The 7,593-nt window shown below is 49.4% G+C and overlaps 1 protein-coding gene across 1 annotated transcript in view; it reads right to left on the bottom strand.

The window, feature by feature from the left end:
- The window catches only part of Col6a3 (collagen type VI alpha 3 chain), an 83,111-nt gene extending 76,387 nt beyond the window's left edge, over window positions 1-6,724 (bottom strand). Inside the window, exon 1 of the mRNA XM_055616849.1 lies at window positions 6,529-6,724. The gene's annotated coding sequence lies outside the window, so the exon portion shown is untranslated. The remainder of the gene's footprint in view (window positions 1-6,528) is intronic.
- Window positions 6,725-7,593: the final 869 nt, after the last annotated feature.

Genomic DNA, 7,593 nt, shown 5'->3' with positions numbered 1-7,593 from the left:
TTTCTTTCTTTCTTTCTTTCTTTCTTTCTTTCTTTCTTTCTTTCTTTTTTAAGAAAGACACATGCACACACATGCACACACGGAAATAATTTTGAAACAAAGACTTAAATGTATCCAGCGCTCCCATTTGAAGTCTTTCATTTGATTTGTCTCCAGGCACAGCTTTATAAAACCAGGCAGCTCTCCTATGGAGTTCTGAGGTCCCTATTAACACCTCACTGTCCTGCTTAAACTGGAGCTGCAGCCATACCAAAAGCCACAGCAAGAGGCCATGTGCGCCACCCCTTTTCCTGCCGGCTGTGGAATGAAGTCTCAATTTTTAGTAGAGTTGGGGTGCTCACTTACTCTTGCCTTTACCACCCCAGTTTCTTGACTTTTAAGAATCAAAGTAGGGACTGCAGAGGTGTCTCTGCAGTTAAAAGGATGCACTGTTCTTACAGAGGACCCAAGGTCTGTCCCCCACACCCACATCAGGCAGTTTCTGACAGCCTGAAACTCTCGCTCTAAGAGAACACACACACACACACACACACACCACACACATACACACACTTCCTTTGTTGCAGAGATCTTATGGTGAGACGTAAGAGAAGAGGACAGGGCTTACTGTATCACTCACAGAACTTTGCAGAAACCTTCAAAAGCTGATGATTTGGAACACATGCTCCAAAAATAAATACATCTGAAATCGAGGGGTGTTTTTTTTCCCATTTGTTTAACAACTGTGGCCCTGCGTTTCTGTTCTGTGACAAGGCTCAAAAATAACAATTTGAATCTGCATCTTTCCTGTGACTACAGATTCTTTCAACATTTCTGATTGTATGTGACCATGCCTGAGCAAACCCGCTTCTGTGTCACCTGCCAGCACTGGAGAGCACTGGCTGCTCCTGGTGGGACCTTACAGGGCAATGCCCGGATGCTTGGCAGCCATCATAAGGTGCTGCTGAGAGGCCATGGAGAGGGTGTGGCCGCCTCTAACAGCTCCCTGTGGAGAAGACAAGCAGTCCCAGACACGCTGAGTCCCTCAGAGGTTAGCTCCTTTCCTTATCTGGAAGTAGCACTTGGGAGGTGGAGGCAAGAATTTCAGGAGTTCAAGGCCAGCCTTGACTTAGAGGCCATCCTGGGCTACCTAGGTCCCTGACTCCAAAAGAGCAGACAGGAGCAAACTCCAGACTCATTGTCCAGATATTTAGAAATGGGCTCTAAAATACATTCCTAAAGTCCAAGAAAATAACCATGAAACAGAAAGTTCTGACTCTGCCATGCTGGAGGCCACCATGAAACATAAAGGCATTCTAAAGATCTGAACTGCATGGCATCCAGATGAGACGCTCTGCCCATGTATCCAGCTAATTATAACTGTTAGGCAGAGACTGGCTGGCTTCTAACAGTCAGAAGGAGAGAGAGCCTGCTACAAAATGCTTCACAAGCAATTATGCAAGGAGCCCCTCCTTTCCAACCCACGGCGCAGGCCACAGTTGGATCTAGCTCAGGGCACGTCCCACATTTACCCCATTTCTTCCTTTCTTGGCTAGGGACTTGAGTTCCCCCAGTTCCTCTCTGAAAACCATGTGTACTGCTGCAGAATTAGGAAAGCAAGCGTCCCGGCCTTCTCACAGCCTAAAGAAAAGCGAAGTTTTTTGCTTGCTTTTGGGTATAAAAGAAAAGCTCGTCCTTAAGTAGACGGAAATATTGTATCGGCTTTTCTTCCTCCTTACTGTCTCTACCACTAACCTCCCCAAGAGTTACCAATTAGGAGTAAAATGAGGTAAGTTGTGTGAACTGGCAGGGATTCCTGGACCATCTGTATCCACGGGGTCTGACGGAGCAGGTCTCTGACAGCCCACATCCCCTGCGAGGCCTTCGGTGGGCTGAAGCTGAGCTGATTCCGATGCCAGTGCTGGCTGCTGACTCAACTAGAGAAGACTGCAGAAGCGAAAAGCCAGTTTCCTGGAATAGTCCCCTGAGCCCTGAGTCATCCCCAGCTGCTGGTCAGTTCTGAAATTAAAGTGGCCCAGGAGCTCTTTCTCGCATCGGACATTTCCCAAAGTGCTGGGGCTGTGGGAATCAGGGGTCCAGGGCACTCCTGGGGATTCCGTAGCAATGGCTGCCCGTGAAGCTTTTCCTGGCCACTTCCACCTCCAGAACCCCTCAATATCTCATGGGTGTTAAAAGTTAAGGAGGAGAGAGGATGGGGCGATGCACAGTCAGACCCTGAAAGGCGAGTGTCACGCCCCTGCACAGTGGATTGGCAAGCCATCCTGCATTTGTCCCCTTTCTCTCCTTTTTTAAATGTTCAGATGCATATATCACCTTTCTTCCCATGGTACTTCTCAAGGCTTATCCACCCCTCTCCCACCCCCATGCCTGGGTCCTATGTGCATGCTTGTGGAATCCATCCCTCAGGTGCAGAGCATCGGGTGGGGCTGGCTTTAAGACCGATCCTAACACTGTGGCCACATACCAGCAGGTTCCTCTCTGCATACCACATCCCATGTCCCCAAAGGGCATGAAGAAAGCATTCACCAAGATAACATTCGTTTTAGTATCTCAATAGCCCAACAGAAGCCAGGGGTTTTGCTAAGCAGAAGAGCAGAGCTATATCTTCACCATGTTTGTCCCCTCCCCTGGTCTTGAAGCTTAGCACCCTGGAGTACAGTGATCTTGATTGACAAGTAAGCCTAAAAATGTGTTGCTGAGTAATTAATAGGAGGAAACAGTGCTCTGAGACAGGATTTAGTGCCTTGGGTGCTCTCAGATAAATGGGTAAGTCAGAGAGTCAGCAATGTATTTTAATCAACAAATATTTAAAATGGGGTGCAAATTCCCTTCAAATATGTATGTTGTTGGGGAGAGCAGCAACGGTGGGTTACGCTTGCTTTCAGAGCTCCTGGGCAGCGGATGTCCACACCTTTTCCAGTGCTAAAATAGTGCGTACGTAGCGTGCTTTAGTCGCCACACTCTGTGGAAGCTTTTGTGATTGAGGTTCAGGCAATACATTTCCTTTAAAACTTCCCAATTGCCTAATGCTCTTGACATGAAATTACTTAAGAGCAGAGACTGTGTTAAATGAAAGCATCATTTCATTTCTGTGTGCTCACACACAAGCAAGGAAGAAAAATGGAGTTTTAAATCTATGCCCCTCATAGAGACTGTTCTGAAGCAGCTGTAGGCCAATCCTAACTGCCACCCACAAGCTGGGGTGTAAATTGGCTGACTCCCCAGGAGCCCTTAAGCCCCACCCTGGAAACACCAGGAACTTGGGTTTTTCTGACACACCGAGGGAGACACTGCCTTCTAGAGGAAAGAGACCAGAGTGCAGTCCCAGAAGCTGCTGTGTGCTCACTCAAACTTTCTTTCCCAAAAGAGACCCATGAGATTGGGATGCACTAAAAGTCACAGTTTTGAAAGCTAACATAATTAATTCCTAAAGAGGCTCTCTCTTTTTACAAACCAGGACCGGGCGTGTGCTCCTCAGCAGCGCCACTCAGTGCCACAGTCCACATGGCAGTGGTTTTTTTATTAATAGATAACTCTTGGGCTTTGACAGTGAGCAGCACAAAGGATCTATATCTAAAAATGTGAGAACAGAGAGAAACATTCTCGTCGCTTTAACATCATGTCTTAGAACCTGAAGCAGGCCCAGGCGATGGCCCAGCAGCCTCGAGCACCCACCGCAGAACTCTTGCAGACGACCCGAGTTGAGATCCCAGCACCTGTGTCAGGTTGCCCACAGCCGTCTGCAACTCCAGCTGCACTCAGACACCGGCACTCACGCTCGCACCTACACGCGTGTACACACGTGCACATGGTTAGAAACAACGAGCATAAATATTAAAATTTAAAGCATTTTGTGGGTTTCTCTTGTTTTCTAAGCTGGGTTACCAGTAAGATGTTTTAAATGTCAGATCACTCCTCAAGTCATCAACTATTTCTGTAGCGGTCCTGTGTCTTTACTGCCTGCCACAGCCAGGACCGTTCCTACCGGTAGGTCAGTGTAAAAGCCTCCTCAGTACAGTGTCTCGTTCAACCCTGGACATTTCCAACCACCCTTCCCCAAAGACACCAAATTCGAGCTCCTTCCACAAAAGAAGTAACAGTAATTTCTTTCTTTTTTTCTTTCTTTCTTTCTTTTTTTTTTTGCTAACGTTATTAGCATGACCACAACACATCTCATGCAACAAAACTGACAACTCACTAATGAATTTTAAATCCTAAATATGGAATTTCACATAAAAACAGGTGGTGACACAGACAGCTGCTCTATTTCGGCCGCACTTTCTTCAAGTCACCAAACGTCTGGAAAGAGCGGGAAAACAAGGGGGCCCTAGGTGGTAAACACTTCCACCCACTCCCCAGGACGGCGGTGGTTTCGGGAGGAGACAGGGGCCTTGAGCACTGGGGTCTGTGGGCTCCACTCCAAAACTAAGGTCAGAGTTCACAGCCCCTGGAGCTGGTTGAACAAAGGAAATTCTTGTATTTTTATGGCCAGTGAGAGATTACATTCTACTGTAGATCACAAAATGTAATTACAATGTGAAGTGCAGAGACACAGACAATTCCCGCTCTGAGCCGTGCTTGTCTTAGGATCCCAGGCTTGAGGGTCTCCGCCAGAATGGCCATGCCCTAGGAAGGTACCGTGACCACACCCTCTAATTCCCAGACTGGAAAAATCCAGGAGAGCCACTCTGTGCCACCCACCCTGTCCACCGTCTTCGCCCAGTGTCAACTGAAGGGCCTTTCACTGCTGTGAGTGAAGAAAAGACAAGAATTCTCTTCGTGGCGATGTGCCATCCTGTCTGGGCAAAGAGGCCAGGGCATGGGCTCACCATCCCCAGCTTGAATGTCTCTAGAGGAGATTCTACAGCCCCATTCCCTCACCCTCAGCAGAAGACCCAGCAGGATGGAGCACGGAGAGCCCTGCATTGCCCTCAGGCTGGCCGGCAGCAAGTCCACCTCTTGGTGCTGAGCCTCCCCTCTTTCCCCATGAGTTGTGTATCCTTAGGTAGACTAAGCCAACTGGGCTAGTGCTTTGAACAGAATGTAATGGGAGGACAGCCCCTCTGAGAAAATCACTCAATCGGCCCACCCCACATGCAAGTACAGATGTATCTAGCGTCCCTTATGGCTGTGTCATCAGCGCCATGGCTCCAGCATCAGGGAAGGATGCTGCTGGAAGCCCATCCACTCAGGTGAGCCCTGGCAAGTGGCTCAGCATCTCAGAGCCTCTCCGTCCTCACCCAGAAAGACAAGGATGACAGCACTGGAAGCTTCCAGCCCCAAATCACCCAGCAAAGAAGTCAAAAGTCCCAGTAACTGACCGTGACAGCAACCAGCACACTGTCTTGTTAAGAGCGATATAATTTTTATTTTAATGGCTTTTCCACATTTAGGCTTCCTGCAGTATTCAGAATTGTGTCCCCCTGGGAAGCTGGGAACTATCCTCAGGTGCCCTGGGTGCCCTTGAAGCCTTAAGGCTCTGAGGCTTTCATCAGGAATCAGCTATGGGTAGGGAGAGGAAAGGCCTCCCCTGTGGTGTAGTATACCCACCCACACTCATAACTGCTTTTTTCTTGAGGTCTGTACCAGTCCCTAAGTTTGCCTGGGCTTTTGCAAAATTCATTTTCCTGAAGCCACTCTCCAGCGCTCCAGGGAAGCCTTCCTGATGACCCCACCCTTGCATTGATCCTGTAGTAGCTTGAAATAGGTCCCCCAACAGGCTGGCAACCATCCACGAACACTTTCCATCCTCACTGAGAGAGGCCCGAACCCCACCCAGGATCCACAGGGCCAGGGAATAGCCCTGGGGCCTCCTAATTTGGCACAGGCCTCCCATCTGGACAACACGGGCCAGCCCAGCCCTGAGCTTTGCCTTATCCACTGGGAAAGCTGCCCTAGCATCACATCCCTGTCCTTTCGGCCTGAGGCTCCCTCAAGCACCCCCAAAGGACAGATCCTGCAACATGACTTCAGATTCCTGAAAAGATGAAGCTGCTGCTCACGGCTGAGCCTAGGCACGCTAGCTCTCCAAACGCCGAAGACAGCAGTTTGCCTGACGAGCCTTTGCATGAGTATACTCATGAGTATACCCCTGCCAGTGACCCTTGGAGAACCCAGAGAGATCTCAGGGAACTCCCAGGGGTCCGCTCCGCAGGTGGCCTGTGCTCCCATCAGATGCCTCTGCAAACAAAGCAGCCGGGCTGGGAAAGAAGAGGCAGCTTTCAACAAGCCAGCAGGCAGAGAGAGCACCACAGCCCGGGTCGCACAGGGCGCAGGCAGGAGTACACAGGACGCTCCTAATGGCAGCAAACCTTGACACCATTGGGCAGCCAGTGACCTTCAGCAGGTTAAAGAAGCCGGGGACCACAAAGGAAAGAAAGAGCAGCGGCCCCTTCCAGAAACCTAAAAGACGTACTGAAAACTGACTGACAAGGGGACCGTAAGAGCCACTAACTATCACCTCTGATTGAAGTGTTTCCTTCATGCCACAGAAGAAACAAAAAACAAACAAACAAAAATCACACTTACCCTGAGCAAACCTGTAGACGCGTTTCCCTGGGCTTCTAGACTCAATCACGCTTCGCCAGGATGCATGTTTTTCTCTCTCACTGAGTCTCCTTTTCTTCCTACCACCCTTCCCAACCAAGGAGAGGAGGACCCAGGATCGCAGGACAGTCTCTTGCAGTCCTTGCTGGAGGCTGGAGCCTGAAGAACTGAGCAGCCTTTGGTGAAGGACTGAACTCCAAACTGGACAGAGTCCAGGGTACAGTCAGGGCTTCCTCCTGCTCCTCCTCTCCCTCCCGCCTCCCTCTCCCTCCTCCCTGCCTTCTTCTCCTCCTTCTTCTCCTTCCTTCCTCCAGACCCCTCTTCTCCCCCGTCCCCCACCCCGCTGTAGGACGGACCCAAACTGTAAATGAAAACCAGACCCGGGCTCTGTTGCTTCTGGCCTGCTCTGCAAGCTGATGTCACCTATGAATGCCGTCTTTGCCCTACAAGCGTTTAGCTGGACTCCTGCAAACTCCAACTCCGGGGGGCTAGAAGGGATTATAATTTTCAGTCACTGGTTTCTAAAGTAAAAATAAAGTGTGGTAAAGATGGGAACCGAATGCGCTGGGGTGATAGCTTAGCCCTGTGGTCCTCAACCTTCCTAATGCTGTGACCCTCATGTTGCGGTGACGCTGCCATCATAAAATTGTCTTATCGCCATACTTCGTTACTATAATCTTGCTACTGCTATGAATCGTAATGTAAACATCTGATACACCACCCCCAAAGAGGTCACAACCCACAGGTTGAGATCCACTGAAGCCAGTAACACGTTCGATGCTGAGCATGAGGACCTGAGTTCTAACCCCCTCCACAAAAACCCACTTAAAAAAATCCAGTGTGGTAGCCCAGGCTTGGCAGCCAACACTGGGGAGGCAGAACAGGCAGGTCCCTCCCTGGGTCTCACTGGCCAGCAAATCTAACCAAATCAGCAATCTCCAAGTAAAGTCAGAGAGACCTTGTCTCAAAAATTAAAAAATTAAAAAAGACAGACAGAAAGAAGAAAGAAAGAAAGAAAGAAAGAAAGAAAGAAAGAAAGAAAGAAAG

The sequence above is a fragment of the Psammomys obesus genome, unplaced genomic scaffold, assembly GCF_907164565.1.
Source record: "Psammomys obesus unplaced genomic scaffold, mPsaObe1.curated_primary_1811, whole genome shotgun sequence".
Classification (NCBI taxonomy): Eukaryota; Metazoa; Chordata; class Mammalia; order Rodentia; family Muridae; genus Psammomys; species Psammomys obesus.
The sequence above is the reverse complement of the archived record's forward strand: the minus strand, read 5'-3'. Positions and strand labels throughout refer to the sequence as shown.